This window comes from Camelus dromedarius, chromosome 25 (genome assembly GCF_036321535.1).
Source record: "Camelus dromedarius isolate mCamDro1 chromosome 25, mCamDro1.pat, whole genome shotgun sequence".
NCBI classification, from domain to species: domain Eukaryota; kingdom Metazoa; phylum Chordata; class Mammalia; order Artiodactyla; family Camelidae; genus Camelus; species Camelus dromedarius.
Genome location: NC_087460.1, coordinates 26,516,989 through 26,535,933, shown reverse-complemented (window position 1 = coordinate 26,535,933; position 18,945 = coordinate 26,516,989).

Below are 18,945 nucleotides of genomic sequence, written 5' to 3'. Positions count from 1 at the left end.
TCAGTTCTGAGAGATATGTGTGTGTGAAAGCCGTCCTGCAACTAGCTTGATGGGAACACAAAGCTTCTTTTTAGTTGCAAACCCACTCCATACGTATATATGGGGAAGTACTAGCTCCAACACTTGTTTACACTGAAAACTGCAGGAAATTAAACCCGGCACTAGGAAACAGAATGAGAAACCAGAGTAAAAGTTTCTCCTGCAAACCGTTCCCTTGGTGCTAGATGAACGAACGTCTCTCCACATGCTCAGTTCTGAGAGATATGTGTGTGAAAGCCGTCCTTCACCTAGAATGTTGGGAACACAATTTTTCTTTTCAGTTGCAAACTCCACTCCATAAATATATAAGGGGAGGTACAAGCTCCAACTCGGTTTTACAGTGAAAACTGCAGGAACTTCAAACCGGCACTAGGAAACAGACTTAGTATCCAGAGTAAAAGTTTCTCCAGCAACCCGTTCCCTTGGTGCTAGATGAAAGAACGTGTCTCCACATGCTCAGTTCTTAGAGATATGTGTGTGTGAAAGCCGTCCTTCACCTAGCTTGTTGGGAACACAAAGGTTCTTTTCAGTTGCAAACTCCACTCCATACATATATATGGGGAAGTACTAGCTCCAACTCGGTTTTACAGTGAAAACTGCAGGAATTTCAAACCGGCACTTGGAAACAGAATGAGAAACCAGAGTAAAATTTTCTACTGCAACCCGTTCCCTTGGTGCTAGATGAACGAACATCTCTCCACATGCTCAGTTCTGAGAGATAAGTGTGTGTGAAAGCCGTCCTTCACCTAGCTTGTTGGGAAAACAATACTTATTTTCAGTTGCAAACTCCACTCCATGCATATCTAGGGGGAGGTACTAGATCCAACTCGGTTTTATAGTGAAAAATGCAGGAAATTCAAACCGGCACTAGGAAATAGATTGAGAAACCAGAGTAAAAGTTTCTACTGCAGACTGTTCCCTTGGTGCTAGGTGAACGAACGTCTCTCCACATGTTCAGTTCTGAGAGATAAGTGTGTGTGAAAGCCATCCTTCACCTAGCTTTTTGGGAACACAAAGTTTCTATTCACTTGCAAACTCCACTCCTTATATATATATGGGGAGGTAGTAGCTCCAACTCTGTTTTCCAGTGAAAACTGCAGGAACTTCAAACCGGCACTAGGAAACAGACTGAGAACTCAGAGTAAATGTTTCTCCTGCAACTCGTTCCATTGTTGCTAGATGAAAGAAAGTCTCTCCACATGCTCAGTTCTGAGAGATAAGGGTGTGTGATAGCCGTCCTTCACCTAGCTTGTTGGGAACACAAAGTTTCTTTTCAGTTGCAAACTACACTCCATACATATATATGGGGAGATACTTGCACCAACTTGGTTTTACAGTGAAAAATGCAGGAATTTCAAACCGGCACTAGGAAACAGACTGAGAAACCAGAGTAAAATTTTCTCCTGCAACCCGTTCCCTTGGTGCTAGGTGAACGAAAGTCTCTCCACATGCTCAGTTCTGAGAGATATGTGTGTGTGAAAGCCGTCCTGCAACTAGCTTGATGGGAACACAAAGCTTCTTTTTAGTTGCAAACCCACTCCATACGTATATATGGGGAAGTACTAGCTCCAACACTTGTTTACACTGAAAACTGCAGGAAATTAAACCCGGCACTAGGAAACAGAATGAGAAACCAGAGTAAAAGTTTCTCCTGCAAACCGTTCCCTTGGTGCTAGATGAACGAACGTCTCTCCACATGCTCAGTTCTGAGAGATATGTGTGTGAAAGCCGTCCTTCACCTAGAATGTTGGGAACACAATTTTTCTTTTCAGTTGCAAACTCCACTCCATAAATATATAAGGGGAGGTACAAGCTCCAACTCGGTTTTACAGTGAAAACTGCAGGAACTTCAAACCGGCACTATGAAACAGACTGAGATACCAGAGTAAAAGTTTCAACTGCAACCCGTTCCCTTGGTGATAAGATGAAGGAACGTCTCTCCACATGCTCTGTTCTGATAGATAAGTGTGTGTGAAAGCCGTCCTTCAACTAGCTTGTTGGGAACACAATGATTATTTTCAGTTGGAAACTCCACTCCTTACATGTATAGGGGGAGGTACTAGCTCCAACTCGATTTTACAGTGAAAACTGCAGGAACTTCAAACCGGCACTAGGAAGCAGATTAAGAATCCAGAGTAAAAGTTTCTCCAGCAACCCGTTCCCTTGGTGCTAGGTGAACGAACGTGTCTCCACAAGCTTAGTTCTGAGACATAAGTGTGTGTGAAAGCCGTCCTTCACCAAGCTTGTTGTGAACACAAAGTTTCTTTTAAGTTGCAAACTCCACTCCATAAATATATATGGGGAGGTAGTAGCTCCAATTCGGTTTTCCAGTGAAAACTGCAGGAACTACAATCCGGCACTAGGAAACAGACTGAGAACCCAGAGTAAAAGTTTCTCCTGCAACCCGATCCCTTGGTGCTAGATGAACGAACGTCTCTCCACATGCTCAGTTCTGAGAGATAAGTGTGTATGAAAGCCGCCTTTCACCTAGCTTGTTGGGAACACAAAGTTTCTTTTCAGTTGCAAACTCCACTCCATACATATATATATTGGGAGGTACTAGCTCCAACTCTGTTTTACAGTGAAAACTGCAGGAACTTCAAACCGGCACTAGGAAACAGACTTAGTATCCAGAGTAAAAGTTTCTCCAGCAACCCGTTCCCTTGGTGCTAGGTGAACGAACGTGTCTCCACAAGCTTAGTTCTGAGAGATAAGTGTGTGTGAAAGCCGTCCTTCACCTAGCTTGTTGGGAACACAAAGTTTCTTTTAATTTGCAAACTCTACTCCATACATATATATGGGGAGGTAGTAGCTCCAATTCCGTTTTCTAGTGAAAACTGCAGGAACTTCAAACCGGCACTAGGAAACAGACTGAGAACCAAGAGTAAAAGTTTCTCCTGCAACCCGTTCCCTTGGTGCTAGATGAACGAAAGTCTCTCCACATGATCAGTTCTGAGAGATAAGTGTGTGTGAAAGCCGCCCTTCACCTAGCTTGTTGGGAACACAAAGTTTCTTTTCAGTGCAAACTCCACTCCATAAATATATATGGGGAGGTACTAGCTCCAACTATGTTTTACAGTGAAAACTGCAGGAAATTCAAACCGGCACTATGAATCAGACTGAGAAACCAGAGTAAAAGTTTCTCCTGCAACCCGTTCCCTTGGTGCTAGATGAAAGAACGTGTCTCCACATGCTCAGTTCTTAGAGATATGTGTGTGTGAAAGCCGTCCTTCACCTAGCTTGTTGGGAACACAAAGGTTCTTTTCAGTTGCAAACTCCACTCCATACATATATATGGGGAAGTACTAGCTCCAACTCGGTTTTACAGTGAAAACTGCAGGAATTTCAAACCGGCACTTGGAAACAGAATGAGAAACCAGAGTAAAATTTTCTACTGCAACCCGTTCCCTTGGTGCTAGATGAACGAACATCTCTCCACATGCTCAGTTCTGAGAGATAAGTGTGTGTGAAAGCCGTCCTTCACCTAGCTTGTTGGGAAAACAATACTTATTTTCAGTTGCAAACTCCACTCCATGCATATCTAGGGGGAGGTACTAGATCCAACTCGGTTTTATAGTGAAAAATGCAGGAAATTCAAACCGACACTAGGAAATAGATTGAGAAACCAGAGTAAAAGTTTCTACTGCAGACTGTTCCCTTGGTGCTAGGTGAACGAACGTCTCTCCACATGTTCAGTTCTGAGAGATAAGTGTGTGTGAAAGCCATCCTTCACCTAGCTTTTTGGGAACACAAAGTTTCTATTCACTTGCAAACTCCACTCCTTATATATATATGGGGAGGTAGTAGCTCCAACTCTGTTTTCCAGTGAAAACTGCAGGAACTTCAAACCGGCACTAGGAAACAGACTGAGAACTCAGAGTAAATGTTTCTCCTGCAACTCGTTCCATTGTTGCTAGATGAAAGAAAGTCTCTCCACATGCTCAGTTCTGAGAGATAAGGGTGTGTGATAGCCGTCCTTCACCTAGCTTGTTGGGAACACAAAGTTTCTTTTCAGTTGCTAACTCCACTCCATACATATATATGGGGATGTATTAGCTCCAACTCGGTTTTACAGTGAAAACTGCAGGAACATCAAACCGGCACTAGGAAACAGACTGAGAAACCATAGTAAAAGTTTCTCCTGCAAAACTTTCCATTTTTTGCGAGATGAACGAACGTCTCTCCACATGCTAAATTCTGAGAAATATGTGTGTGAAAGCCGTACTTCACTTAGAATATTGGGAACACAAAGTTTCTTTTCAGTTGAAAACTCCACTCCATACATATATATGGGGAGATACTAGCTCCAACTATGTTTTACAGTGAAAACTGTAGGAACTTCAAACCGGCACTAGGAAACAGACTGAGATACCAGAGTAAAAGTTTCACCTGCAACCCGTTCCCTTGGTGCTAGATGAACGAAAGTCTCTAGACATGCTCTGTTCTGATAGATAATTATGTGTGAAAGCCGCACTTCACCTAGCTAGTTGGGAACACAAAGTTATTTTTCAGTTGCAAACTCCACTCCATACATATATATGGGGAGGTACTAGCTCCAACTCTGTTTTACAGTGAAAAAAGCAGGAATTTCAAACCGGCACTAGGAAACAGACTGAGGAACCAGAGTAAAAGTTTCCCTGCAACTCGTTCCCTTGGTGCTAGGTGAACGAACGTCTCTCCACATGCACAGTTCTGAGAGATAACTGTGTGTGAAAGCCGTCCTTCACCTTGCTTGTTGGAAACACAAAGTTTCTTTTCAGTTACAAACTGTACTCCATACGTATATATGGGTAGGAACTAGCTCCATCTCGTTTTTACAGTGAAAACTGCAGGAACTTCAAACCGGCACTAGGAAACAAACTGAGAAACTAGAGAAATAGTTGCTCCTGCTACCCGTTCCCTAGGTACTAGATGAACGAAACTGTCTGCACATTCTCTGTTCTGAGAGATAACTGTGTGTGAAAGCCATCCTTCACATAGATTTTTGGGAATACAAAATTTCTTTTCAGTTGCAAACTCCACTCCATACATATATATGGGGAAGTACTAGCTCCAACTCGTTTTTACAGTGAAAACTGCAGGAAATTCAAACCGGCACTAGGAAACAGACTGAGAAACCAGAGTAAAATTTTCTCCTGCAACCAGTTCCCTTGGTGCTAGATGAACGAACTTCTCTCCACATTCTCAGTTCCGAGAGATAAGTGTGTGTAAAAGCCCTCCTTCTCCTATTTTGTTGGGAACACAAAGTTTCTTTTCAGTTGCAAACTCCACTCCATACATATATATTGGGAGGTACTAGCGCCAACTCAGTTTTACAGTGAAAACTGCAGGACCTTCAAACCGGCACTAGGAAACCAACAAAAAAGCAGAGTAAAATTTCTCCTGCAACCCGTTTCCTTGGTGCTAGGAGAACGAACGTCTTTCCACATGCTCAGTTCTGAGAGATAAGTGTGTGTGAAAGCCGTATTTCACATTGCTTGTTGGGAACACAAAGTTTCTTTTCAGTTGAAAACTCCACTCCTTAAATATATATGGGGAGGTACTAGCTCCAACTCGGTTTTACAGTGAAAACTGCAGGAACTTCAAACCGCCACTAGGAAACAGACTGAGAATCCAGAGTAAATGTTTCTCTTGCAAACCGTTCCTTTTGTGCTAGATGAAAGAACGTCTCTCCACATGCTCAGTTCTGAGATATAAGTGTGTTTAAAAGCCGTCCTTCACCTTTCTTGATGGGAACACAAAGAATCTTTTCAGTTGCAAACTCATCTCCATACATATATAAGGGGAGCTAGTATCTCCAATTCGGTATTACAGTGAAAACTGTAGGAATTTCAAACCGGCACTAGGAAACAGACTGAGAAACCAGAGTAAAAGTTTCTCCTGCAACCCGTTCCCTAGGTGCTAGGTGAACGAACGTCTCTCCACATGCATAGTTCTGAGAGATAACTGTGTGTGAATGCCGTCCTTCACCTAGCTTGTTGGGAACACAAAGTTTCTTTTCAGTTTCAAACTCAACTTCGTTCATATATATGGGGAGGTAATAGCTCCAACTCGGTTTTACAGTGAAAAGTGCGGGAACTTAAATCCGGCACTAGGAAACAGACTGAGAAACCAGAGTAAAAGTTTCCCTGCAACCCGTTCCATTGGTGCTATATGAACGAATGTCTCTCCACATGCTCATTACTGAGAATTAAATGTGTGTGAAAGCCTTACTTCACCTACCTTGTGGGGAACACAAAGTATCTTTTCAGTTGCAAACCCTACTTTTTACATATATATGGGGAGGTACAAGCTCAACTCGGTTTTACAGTGAATACTGCAGGAATTTCAAACCGACACTAGGAAACAGACTGAGAAACCAGAGTAAAATTTTCTCCTGCAACCCGTTCCCTTCGTGTTAGATGAACGAACGTCTCTCAACATGCTCAGTTCTGAGAGATAAGGGTGTGTGAACACCGTCCTTCACCTAGCTTGTTGGGAACACAATGTTTCTTTTCAGTTACCAACTCCAATCCATACATATATATGGGGAGGTACTAGTCCAACTCGGTTTTACATTGAAAACTGCGGGAACATCTAAACGGCACTAGGAAACAGACTGAGAACCAGAGTAAAATTTCTCCTGCATCTTTTTCCCTTGGTGCTAGATGAACGAATGTCTCTCCACATGATCAGTTCTGAGAGATATGTCTGTGAAAGCCGTCCTGCACCTAGCTTGTTGGGAACACAAAGTTTCTTTTCAGTTGCAAATTCCACTCCATACATATATAGGGGTAGGTACTAGCTCCAACACGGTTTTACAGTGAAAAGTGCAGGAACTTCAAACCGGCACTAGGAAATAGACTGAGAAACCAGAGTAAAAATTTCTCCTGCAACCCGTTCCCTTGGTGCTAGATGAACGAACTTCTCTCCACATGCTCAGTTCTGAGAGATAAGTGTGTGTGAAAGCAGTCCTTCAGTCCTTCACCTAGCTTGTTGGGAAAACAAAGTTTCTTTTCGGTATAAAACTACATTCCATACATATATAGGGGGTGGATCTAGCTCCAATTCGGTTTTACTGTGAAAACTGCAGGAAATTCAAACCGGCACTAGGAAACAGACTGAGATACCAGAGTAAAAGTTTCTCCTCCATCCTTTTCCCTTGGTGCTAGATGAACGAATGTCTCTCCACATCCCCAGTTCTGAGATATAAGTGTGTGTGAAAGCCATCCTTCACCTAGAATGTTGGGAACACAAAGTTTCTTTTCAGTTGCAAACTCCACTCCATACATATATATGGGGAGGAACTAGCACCAACTCGGTTTTACCGTGAAAACTGCAGGAACTTCAAACCGGCACTAGGAAACAGACTGAGAATCCAGAGTAAAAGTTTCTCCTGCAACCCGTTTCCTTGGTGCTAGGTTAACGAACGTCTCTCCACATGCTCAGTTCTGAGAGATAACTGTGTGTGAAAGCCGTCCTTCACATACCTTGTTGGGAACACAAAGTTTCTTTTCAGTTGCAAAATCCACTCGATACATATATATGGGAGGTACAGGCTTCAAATCGGTTTTACCAAGAAATCTGCAGGAAATTCATACCGGCACTAGGAAAGAGACTGAGAAAACAGAGTAAAACTTTTTCCTGCATCCCGTTCCCTTGGTGCTAGATGAACGAACGTCTTTCCACATGCTCAGTTCTGAGAGATAAGTGTGTGTGAAAGCCGTACTTCACCTAGCTTGTTGGGAACACAATGCTTATTTTCAGTTGCAAATTCCACTCCATGCATATATAGGGGGAGGTACTAGCTCCAACAGGTTTTTACATTGAAAACTGCAGGAAATTCAAATCGGCAGTAGGAAACAGACTGAGAAACCAGAGTAAAAGTTTCCCCTGCAACCCCTTCCCTTGGAGCTAGGTGAACGAAAGTGTCTCCACAAGCTCAGTTCTCAGAGATAAGTGTGTGTGAAAGCCGTCCTTCACCTAGCTTGTTGGGAACACAAAGTTTCTTTTTCAGTTGCAAAAACCTCTCCATACATATATATGGGTATGTACTAGCTCCAACTCGGTTTTACAGTGAAAACTGCCGGAACTTCAAACCGGCACTAGGAAACAGACTGAGAAACCAGAGTAAAATTTTCTCATGGAACCCGATCCCTTTGTGCTAAATGATCGAACGTCTCTCCACATGCTCATTTCTGAGAGATAAGTGTGTGTGAAAGCCGTCATTCATCTACCTTGTTGGGAACACAAAGTTTCTTTTAAGTTGCAAACTCAACTCGATACATATATATGGGGAGGTACTAGCTCCAACTCGGTTTTACAGTGAAAACTGCAGGAAATTCAAACCAGCACTAGGAAACAGACTGAGAAACCAGAGTAAATGTTTCTACTGCAACCAGATCACTTGGTGCTAGATGAATGAAAGTCTCTCCACATGCTCAGTTCTGAGACATATGTGTGTGAAAGCTGTCCTTCACCTATCTTGTTGGGAACACAAAGTTTCTTTTCAGTTGCAAACTCCACTCCATTCATATAAAGGGGGAGGTACTAGCTCCAACTCGGTTTTACAGTGAAAACTGCAGGAACTTCAACCCGGCAATAGGAAACAGACTTATAAACCAGAGTAAAAGTTTCTCCTGCAACCCGTTCCCTTGGTGCTAGGTGAACGAAAGTCTCTCCACATGCTCAGTTATGAGAGATAATTGTGAGTGAAAGCCGTCCTTGACCTAGCTTGTTGGAAACACAATGCTTATTTTCAATTGCAACCCCACTCCATGCATATATATGGGGAAGTACTAGCTCCAACTCGGATTTACAGTGAAAACTGCAGGAACTTAAACCGGCACTAGGAAACAGACTGAGAATCCAGAGTAAAAGTTTCTCCTGCAACCCATTCCCTTGGTGTTAGGTGAACTTAAGTGTATTCACAAGCTCAGTTCTGAGAGATAAGTGTGTGTGAAAGCCGTCCTTCACCTAGCTTGTTGGGAACACAAAGTTTCTTTTCATTTGAAAACACCTCTCCATACATATATATGTGGATATACTAGCTCCAACTCGGTTTTACAGTGAAACCTGCAGGAACTTCAAACCGGCACTAGGAAACAGACTGAGAAACCAGAGTAAAATTTTCTCCTGCAACCCGATCCCTTTGTGCTAGATGATCGAACGTCTTTCCACATGCTCATTTCTGAGAGATAAGTGTGTGTGAAAACCGTCATTCATCAACCTTGTTGGGAACACAAAGTTTCTTTTCAGTTGCAAACTCCACTCCATACATATATATGGGGAGGTACTAGCTCCAACTCGGTTTTACAGTGAAAACTGCAGGAAATTCAAACAGGCACTAGGAAACAGACTGAGAAACCAGAGTAAAAGTTTCTACTGCAACCAGTTCCCTTGGTGCTAGATGAACGATATTCTCTCCACATGCTCAATTCTGAGAAATATGTGTGTGAAAACTGTCCTTCACCTTGCTTGTTGGGAACACAAAGTTCTTTTCAGTTGCAAACTCCACTCCATTCATATAAAGGTGGAGGTACTAGCTCCAACTCGGTTTTACAGTGAAAATTGCAGGAACTTCAATCCGGCACTAGGAAACAGACTGAGAAACAAGAGTAAAAGTTTCTCTTGCAAACCTTTCCATTTGTGCTAGATGAACGAACGTCTCTCCACATGCTCAGTTCTGAGGGATAAGGCTGTGTGAAAGCCGTTCTTTACCTATCTTGTTGGGAACACAAAGTTTCTTTTCAGTTGCAAACTCCACTCCATACATATATATGGGGAGGTACAAGCTCCAACTCGGTTTTAAAGAGAAAACTGCAGGAACATCAAACCGGCACTAGGAAACAGACTGAGAAACCTGAATAAAAGTTTTCCCTGCAACCCGTTCCCTTTGTGCTAGATGAACGAACGTCTCTCCACATGCTCAGTTCTGAGAGATAAGTGTGTGTGAAAGCCGTACTTCACCTAGCTTGTTGGGAACACAAAGGTTCTTTTCAGTTGCAAACTCCACTCCATACATATATATGGGGATGTACTAGCTCCAAATCGGTTTTACAGTGAAATGTGCAGGAACTTCAAACCGGCACTAGGAAACAGACTGAGAAACCAGGGTAATAATTTATCCTGCAACCCTTTCAGTTGGTGGTAGATGAACGAAAGTCTCTCCACATGATCAGTTCTGAGAGATAACTGTGTGTGAAAGCCGTTCTTCACCTACCTTGTTGGGAACACAAAGTTTCTTTTCAGTTGCAAACTCCACTCCATACGTATATATGGGGAAGTACTAGCTCCAACTCGGGTTTACAGTGAAAACTGCAGGAAATTAAAACGGGCACTAGGGAACAGACTGAGAAACCAGAGTAAAAGTTTCTCCTGCAAACCGTTCCCTTGTTGCTAGGTGAACGAAAGTGTCTCCACAAGCTCAGTTCTGAGAGATAAGAGTGTGTGAAAGCCGTCCTTCACCTAGCTTGTGGGGAACAAAAAGTATCTTTTCAGTTGCAAACACCTATCCATACATATATATGTGGATGTACTAGCTCCAACTAGGTTTTACAGTGAAAACTGCAGGAACTTCAAACCGGCACTAGGAAACAGACTGAGAAACCAGAGTAAAAGTTTCTCCTGCAAACCGTTCCCTTGATGCTAGGTGAACGAAAGTGTCTCCACAAGCTCAGTTCTGAGAGATAAGTGTGTGTGAAAGCCGTAATTCATCTACCTTGTTGGGAACACAAAGTTTCTTTTAAGTTGCAAACCCCACTCGATAAATTTATATGGGGAGGTACTAGCTCCAACTCGGTTTTACAGTGAAAACTGCAGGAAATTCAAACCGGCAGTAGGAAACAGACTGAGAAACCAGAGTAAAAGTTTCTACTGCAACCAGTTCCCTTGGTGCTAGATGAACGAAAGTCTCGCCACATGCTCAGTTCTGAGAGATATGTGTGTGAAAGCTGTCCTTCACCTAGCTTGTTGGGAACACAAAGTTTCTTTTCAGTTGCAAACTCCACTGCATTCATATAAAGGGGGAGGTACTAGCTCCAACTCGGTTTTACAGTGAAAACTGCAGGAACTTCAAACCGGCAATAGGAAACAGACTTAGAAACCAGAGTAAAAGTTTCTCCTACAACCCGTTCCCTTGGTGCTAGGTGAACGAAAGTCTCTCCACATGCTCAGTTCTGAGAGATAAGTGTGAGTGAAAGCCGTCCTTCACCTAGATTGTTGGGAACACAAAGTTTCTTTTCAGTTGCAAACTCCACTCCATACATATATATGGGGAGGTACTAGCTCCAACTCGGTTTTAAAGTGAAAACTGCAGGAACATCAAACTGGCACTAGGAAACAGACTGAGAAACTAGAATAAAGTTTCCCCTGCAACTCGTTCCATTTGTGCTAGATGAACGAACGTCTCTCCACATGCTCAGTTCTGAGAGATAAGTGTGTGTGAAAGCCGTCCTTCACCTAGAATGTTGGGAACACAAAGTTTCTTTTCAGTTGCAAACTCCACTCCATAAATATATATGGGGTGGTACTAGCACCAACTCGGTTTTACAGTGAAAACTGCAGGAACTTCAACCCGGCACTAGGAAACAGACTGAGAAACCAGAGTAAAAGTTTCTACTCAACCCGTTCCCTTGGTGCTAGGAGAACGAACGGCTCTCCACATGCTAAGTTCTGAGAGATAAGTGTGTGTGAAAGCCGTCCTTCACCTAGAATGTTGGGAACACAAAGTTTCTTTTCAGTTGCAAACTCCACTCCATAAATATATATGGGGTGGTACTAGCACCAACTCAGTTTTACAGTGTAAACTGCAGGAACTTCAAACCGGCACTAGGAAACAGACTGAGAAACCAGAGTAAAAGTTTCTCCTGCAAACCGTTCCATTTGTGCTAGATGAACGAACGTCTCTCCACATGCTCAGTTCTGAGGGATAAGGCTGTGTGAAAGCCGTTCTTTACCTATCTAGTTGGGAACACAAAGTTTCTTTTCAGTTGCTAACTCCACTCCATACATATATATGGGGATGGACTAGCTCCAACTCGGTTTTAAAGTGAAAACTGCAGGAACATCAAACCGGCACTAGGAAACAGACTGAGAAACCAGGGTAATAGTTTATACTGCAACCCATTCAGTTGGTGCTAGATGAACGAAAGTCTCTCCACATGATCAGTTCTGAGAGATAACTGTGTGTGAAAGCCGTCCTTCACATACCTTGTTGGGAACACAAAGTTTCTTTTCAGTTGCAACCTCCACTCGATACATATATATGGGATGTACAGGCTTCAACTCGGTTTTACCAAGAAATCTGCAGGAAATTCAACCCGGCACTAGGAAACATACTGAGAAACCAGAGTAAAAGTTTCTACTGCAACCCGTTCCCTTAGTGCTAGATGAACGAACGTCTCTCTACATGCTCATTTCTGAGAGATATGAGTGTGAAAGCCGTCCTTCACCTAGGTTGTTGGGAACACAAAGTTTCTTTTCAGTTGCAAACTCCACTCCATATATATATAGGGGAGGTACAATCTCCAACTCGCTTTTACAGTGAAAACTGCAGGAACTTCAAACCGGCACTAGGAAACAGACTGAGAAACCAGAGTAAATTTTCTACTGCAACCCGTTTCCTTGGTGCTAGGAGAACGAACGTCTCTCCACATGCTAAGTTCTGAGAGATAAGTGTGTGTGAAAGCCGTCCTTCAAATAGCTTGTTGGGAACACAAAGTTTCTTTTCAGTTGCAAACTCCACTCCATACGTATATATGGGGAATTACGAGCTCCAACTCGGGTTTACAGTGAAAACTGCAGGAGCTTCAAACCGGCACTAGGAAACAGACTGAGAAACCAGAGTAAAAGATTCTCCTGCAACCCGTTCCCTTGGTGCTTGGTGAACGAAAGTGTCTCCACAAGCTCAGTTCTGAGAGATAAGAGTGTGTGAAAGCCGTCTTTCACCTAGCTTGTTGGGAACAGAAAGTATCTTTTCAGTTGCAAACACCTCTCCATACATATATATGTGGATGTACTAGCCCCAAGTAGGTTTTACCGTGAAAACTGCAGGAACTTCAAACCGGCACTAGGAAACAGACTGAGAAACCCGAGTAAAAGTTTCACCTGCAAACCGTTCCCTTTGTGCTAGATGATCGAACGTCTCTCCACATGCTCATTTCTGAGAGATAAGTGTGTGTGAAAGCCGTACTTCATCTACCTTGTTGGGAACACAAAGTTTCTTTTCAGTTGCAAACTCCACTCTATATATATATATGGGGAGGTACTAGCTCCAACTCGGTTTTACAGTTAAAACTGCAGGAACTTCAAACCGGCACCAGGAAACAGACTGAGAAACCAGAGTAAAAGTTGCTCCTGCAACCCGTTCCCTTGGTGTTAGATGAACGAACGTCTCTCCACATGCTCAATTCTGAGAGATATGTGTGTGTGAAAGCCGTCCTTCACCTAGCTTGTTGGGAACACAATGCTTATTTTCAATTGCAACCCCACTCCATGCATATATATGGGGAAGTACTAGCTCCAACTCGGGTTAACAGTGAAAACTGCAGGAACTTAAACCGGCACTAGGAAACAGAATGAGAAACCAGAGTAAAAGTTTCTCCTGGAACCCGTTCCCTTGGTGTTAGGTGAACGAAAGTGTATTCACAAGCTCAGTTCTGATAGATAAGTGTGTGTGAAAGCCGTAATTCACCTAGCTTGTTGGGAACACAATGTTTCTTTTCATTTGCAAACACCTCTCCATACATATATATGTGGATGTACTAGCTCCAACTCGGTTTTACAGTGAAAACTGCAGGAACTTCAAACCGGGACTAGGAAACAGACTGAGAAACCAGAGTAAAATTTTCTCCTGCAACCCGATCCCTTTGTGCTAGATGATCTCACGTCTTTCCACATGCTCATTTCTGAGAGATAACTGTGTGTGAAAGCCGTCATTCATCAACCTTGTTGGGAACACAAAGTTTCTTTTCAGTTGCAAACCCCACTCGATACATATATATGGGGAGGTACTAGCTCCAACTCGGTTTTACAGTGAAAACTGCAGGAAATTCAAACAGGCACTAGGAAACAGACTGAGAAACCAGAGTAAAATTTTCTACTTCAACCAGTTCCCTTGGTGCTAGATGAACGAAATTCTCTCCACATGCTCAGTTCTGAGAGATATGTGTGTGAAAGCTGTCCTTCACCTAGCTTGTTGGGAACACAAAGTTTCTTTTCAGTTGCAAACTCCACTCCATTCATATAAAGGTTGAGGTACTAGCTCCAACTCGGTTTTACAGTGAAACTGCAGGAACTTCAATCCGGCAGTAGGAAACAGACAGAGAAACCAGAGTAAAAGTTTCTCCTGCAACCCGTTCCCTTTGTGCTAGATGAACGAACGTCTCTCCACATGCTCAGTTCTGAGGGATAAGGCTATGTGAAAGCCGTTCTTTACCTATCTTGTTGGGAACACAAAGTTACTTTTCAGTTGCAAACTCCACTCCATATATATATATATGGGGAGGTACTAGCTCCAAATCCGTTTTAAAGTGAAAACTGCAGGAACATCAAACCGGCACTAGGAAACAGACTGAGAAACCAGAATAAAAGTTTCCCCTGCAACCCGTTCCCTTTGTGCTAGATGAACGAACGTCTCTCCACATGCTCAGTTCTGAGAGATAAGTGTGTGTGAAAGCCGTCCTTCACCTAGCTTGTTGGGAACACAAAGGTTCTTTTCAGTTGCAAACTCCACTCCATACATATATATGGGAATGTACTAGCTCCAACTCGGGTTTACATTGAAAACTGCAGGAACTTCAAACAAGCACTAGGAAACAGACTGAGAAACCAGGGTAATAGTTTATCCTGCAACCCGTTCAGTTGGTGCTAGATGAACGAAAGTCTATCCACATGATCAGTTCTGAGAGATAACTGTGTGTGAAAGCCGTCCTTCACCTACCTTGTTGGGAACACAAAGTTTCTTTTCAGTTGCAACCTCCACTCGATACATATATATGGGGAGGTACAAGCTTCAACTCGGTTTTACCAAGAAATCTGCAGGAAATTCAAACCAGCACTAGGAAACATACTGAGAAACAAGAGTAAATGTTTCTACTGCAAACCGTTCCCTTAGTGCTAGATGAACGAACGTCTCACCACATGCTCATTTCTGAGAGATATGTGTGTGAAAGCCGTCCTTCACCTAGGTTGTTCGGAACACAAAGTTTCTTTTCAGTTGCAAACTCCACTCCATACATATATAGGGGGAGGTACAAGCTCCAACTCGCTTTTACAGTGAAAACTGCAGGAGCTTCCAACCGGCACTAGGAAACAGACTGAGAAAACAGAGTAAAAGTTACACCTGCAACCCGTTCCCTTGGTGCTAGATGAACGAACGTCTCTCCACATGCTCAGTTCTGAGAGTTAAGTGTGTGTGAAAGCCGTCCTTCACATATCTCGTTGGGAACACATTGCTTATTTTCAGTTGCAAACTCCACTCCATGCATATATGTGTGGAGGTACAAGCCCCAACTCGGTTTTACAGTGAAAACTACAGGAACTTGAAACCGGCACTAGGAAACAGACTGAGAAACAAGAGTAAAATTTTCTCCTGCACCCCGTTCCCTTGGTGCTAGGTGAACGAACGTCTCTCCATATACTCATTTCTGAGAGATAAGTGTGTGTGATAGCCGTCCTTCATCTACTTGGTTGGGAACACAAAGTTTCTTTTCAGTTGCAAACTGCACTCGATACATATATATGGGGAGGTACTAGCTCCAACTCGGCTTTACAGTGAAAACTGCAGGAAATTTAAACCGGCACTAGGAAACAGACTGAGAAACCAGAGTAAAAGTTTCTACTGCAACCAGTTCCCTTGGTGCTAGATGAACGAAAGTCTCTCCACATGCTCAGTTCTGAGAGATAAGTGTGTGTGAAAGCCGTCCTTCACCTAGCTTGTTGGGAACACAAAGGTTCTTTTCAGTTGCAAACTCCACTCCATACATATATATGGGAATGTACTAGCTCCAACTCGGGTTTACATTGAAAACTGCAGGAACTTCAAACAAGCACTAGGAAACAGACTGAGAAACCAGGGTAATAGTTTATCCTGCAACCCGTTCAGTTGGTGCTAGATGAACGAAAGTCTATCCACATGATCAGTTCTGAGAGATAACTGTGTGTGAAAGCCGTCCTTCACCTACTTTGTTGGGAACACAAAGTTTCTTTTCAGTTGCAACCTCCACTCGATACATATATATGGGTAGGTACAAGATTCAACTCGGTTTTACCAAGAAATCTGCAGGAAATTCAAACCAGCACTAGGAAACATACTGAGAAACAAGAGTAAATGTTTCTACTGCAAACCGTTCCCTTAGTGCTAGATGAACGAACGTCTCACCACATGCTCATTTCTGAGAGATATGTGTGTGAAAGCCGTCCTTCACCTAGGTTGTTGGGAACACAAAGTTTCTTTTCAGTTGCAAACTCCACTCCATACATATATAGGGGGCGGTACAAGCTCCAACTCGCTTTTACAGTGAAAACTGCAGGAGCTTCCAACCGGCACTAGGAAACAGACTGAGAAAACAGAGTAAAAGTTACACCTGCAACCCGTTCCCTTGGTGCTAGATGAACGAACGTCTCTCCACATGCTCAGTTCTGAGAGTTAAGTGTGTGTGAAAGCCGTCCTTCACATATCTCGTTGGGAACACATTGCTTATTTTCAGTTGCAAACTCCACTCCATGCATATATGTGTGGAGGTACAAGCCCCAACTCGGTTTTACAGTGAAAACTGCCGGAACTTGAAACCGGCACTAGGAAACAGACTGAGAAACAAGAGTAAAATTTTCTCCTGCACCCCGTTCCCTTGGTTCTAGGTGAACGAACGTCTCTCCACATGCTCAGTTCTGAGAGATAAGTGTGTGTGATAGCCGTCCTTCATCTACTTGGTTGGGAACACAAAGTTTCTTTTCAGTTGCAAACTGCACTCGATACATATATATGGGGAGGTACTAGCTCCAACTCGGCTTTACAGTGAAAACTGCAGGAAATTTAAACCGGCACTAGGAAACAGACTGAGAAACCAGAGTAAAAGTTTCTACTGCAACCAGTTCCCTTGGTGCTAGATGAACGAAAGTCTCTCCACATGCTCAGTTCTGAGAGATAAGTGTGTGTGAAAGCCGTCCTTCACATAGCTTGTTGGGAACACAAAGTTTCTTTTCAGTTGCAAATTCCACTCCATACATATAAAGGGCGAGGTACTAGCTCCAACTCGGTTTTACAGTGAAAACTGCAGGAACATCAAACCGGCACTAGAGGACAGACTGAGAAACCAGAGTAAAAGTTTCTCTTGCAAACCGTTCCCTTGGTGCTAGGTGAACGAAAGTCTCTCCACATGCTCAGTTCTGAGAGATAAGTGTGTGTGAAAGCCGTCCTTCACCTAGCTTGTTGGGAACACAAATTTTCTTTTCTGTTGCAAACTACAATCCATACATATATATGGGGAGATACTTGCACCAACTTGGTTTTACAGTTAAAACTGCAGGAAATTCAAACGGGCACTAGGTAACAGACTGAGAAACCAGAGTAAAAATTTCTCCTGCAACCCGTTCCCTTGGTGCTAGGTGAACGAACGTCTATCCACATGCTCCGTTCTGAGAGACAATTGTGTGTGAAAGCCGTCCTTCACCTTGCTTGTTGGGAACACAAAATTTCTTTTCATTTGCAAACTCCACTCCTTAAATATATATTTGGAGGTACAAGCTCCAACACTGTTTTACAGTGAAATCTGCAGGAACATCAAACCGGCACTAGGAAACAGACTGAGAAACCAGAATAAATTTTCCCCTGCAACCCGTTCCATTTGTGCTAGATGAACGAACGTCTCTCCACATGCTCAGTTCTGAGAGATAAGTGTGTGTGAAAGGCGTCCTTCACCAACCTTGTTGGGAACACAAAGTTTCTTTTCAGTTGCAACCTCCACTCAATACATATATATGGGGATGTACAAGATTCAACTTGGTTTTACCAAGAAATCTGCAGGAAATTCAACCCGGCACTAGGAAACAGACTGAGAAACCAGAGTAAAAGTTTCTACTCAACCCGTTCCCTTGGTGCTAGGAGAACGAACGGCTCTCCACATGCTAAGTTCTGAGAGATAAGTGTGTGTGAAAGCCGTCCTTCACCTAGAATGTTGGGAACACAAAGTTTCTTTTCAGTTGCAAACTCCACTCCATAAATATATATGGGGTGGTACTAGCACCAACTCGGTTTTACAGTGAAAACTGCAGGAACTTCAACCCGGCACTAGGAAACAGACTGAGAAACCAGAGTAAAAGTTTCTACTCAACCCGTTCCCTTGGTGCTAGGAGAACGAACGGCTCTCCACATGCTAAGTTCTGAGAGATAAGTGTGTGTGAAAGCCGTCCTTCACCTAGAATGTTGGGAACACAAAGTTTCTTTTCAGTTGCAAAATCCACTCCATAAATATATATGGGGTGGTACTAGCACCAACTCAGTTTTACAGTGTAAACTGCAGGAACTTCAAACCGGCACTAGGAAACAGACTGAGAAACCAGAGTAAAAGTTTCTCCTGCAAACCGTTCCATTTGTGCTAGATGAACGAACGTCTCTCCACATGCTCAGTTCTGAGGGATAAGGCTGTGTGAAAGCCGTTCTTTACCTATCTTGTTGGGAACACAAAGTTTCTTTTCAGTTGCTAACTCCACTCCATACATATATATGGGGATGGACTAGCTCCAACTCGGTTTTAAAGTGAAAACTGCAGGAACATCATACCGGCACTAGGAAACAGACTGAGAAACCAGAATAAGAGTTTCCCCTGCAACCCGTTCCCTTTGTGCTAGATGAACGAACGTCTCTCCACATGCTCAGTTCTGAGAGATAAGTGTGTGTGAAAGCATCCTTCACATAGCTTGTTGGGA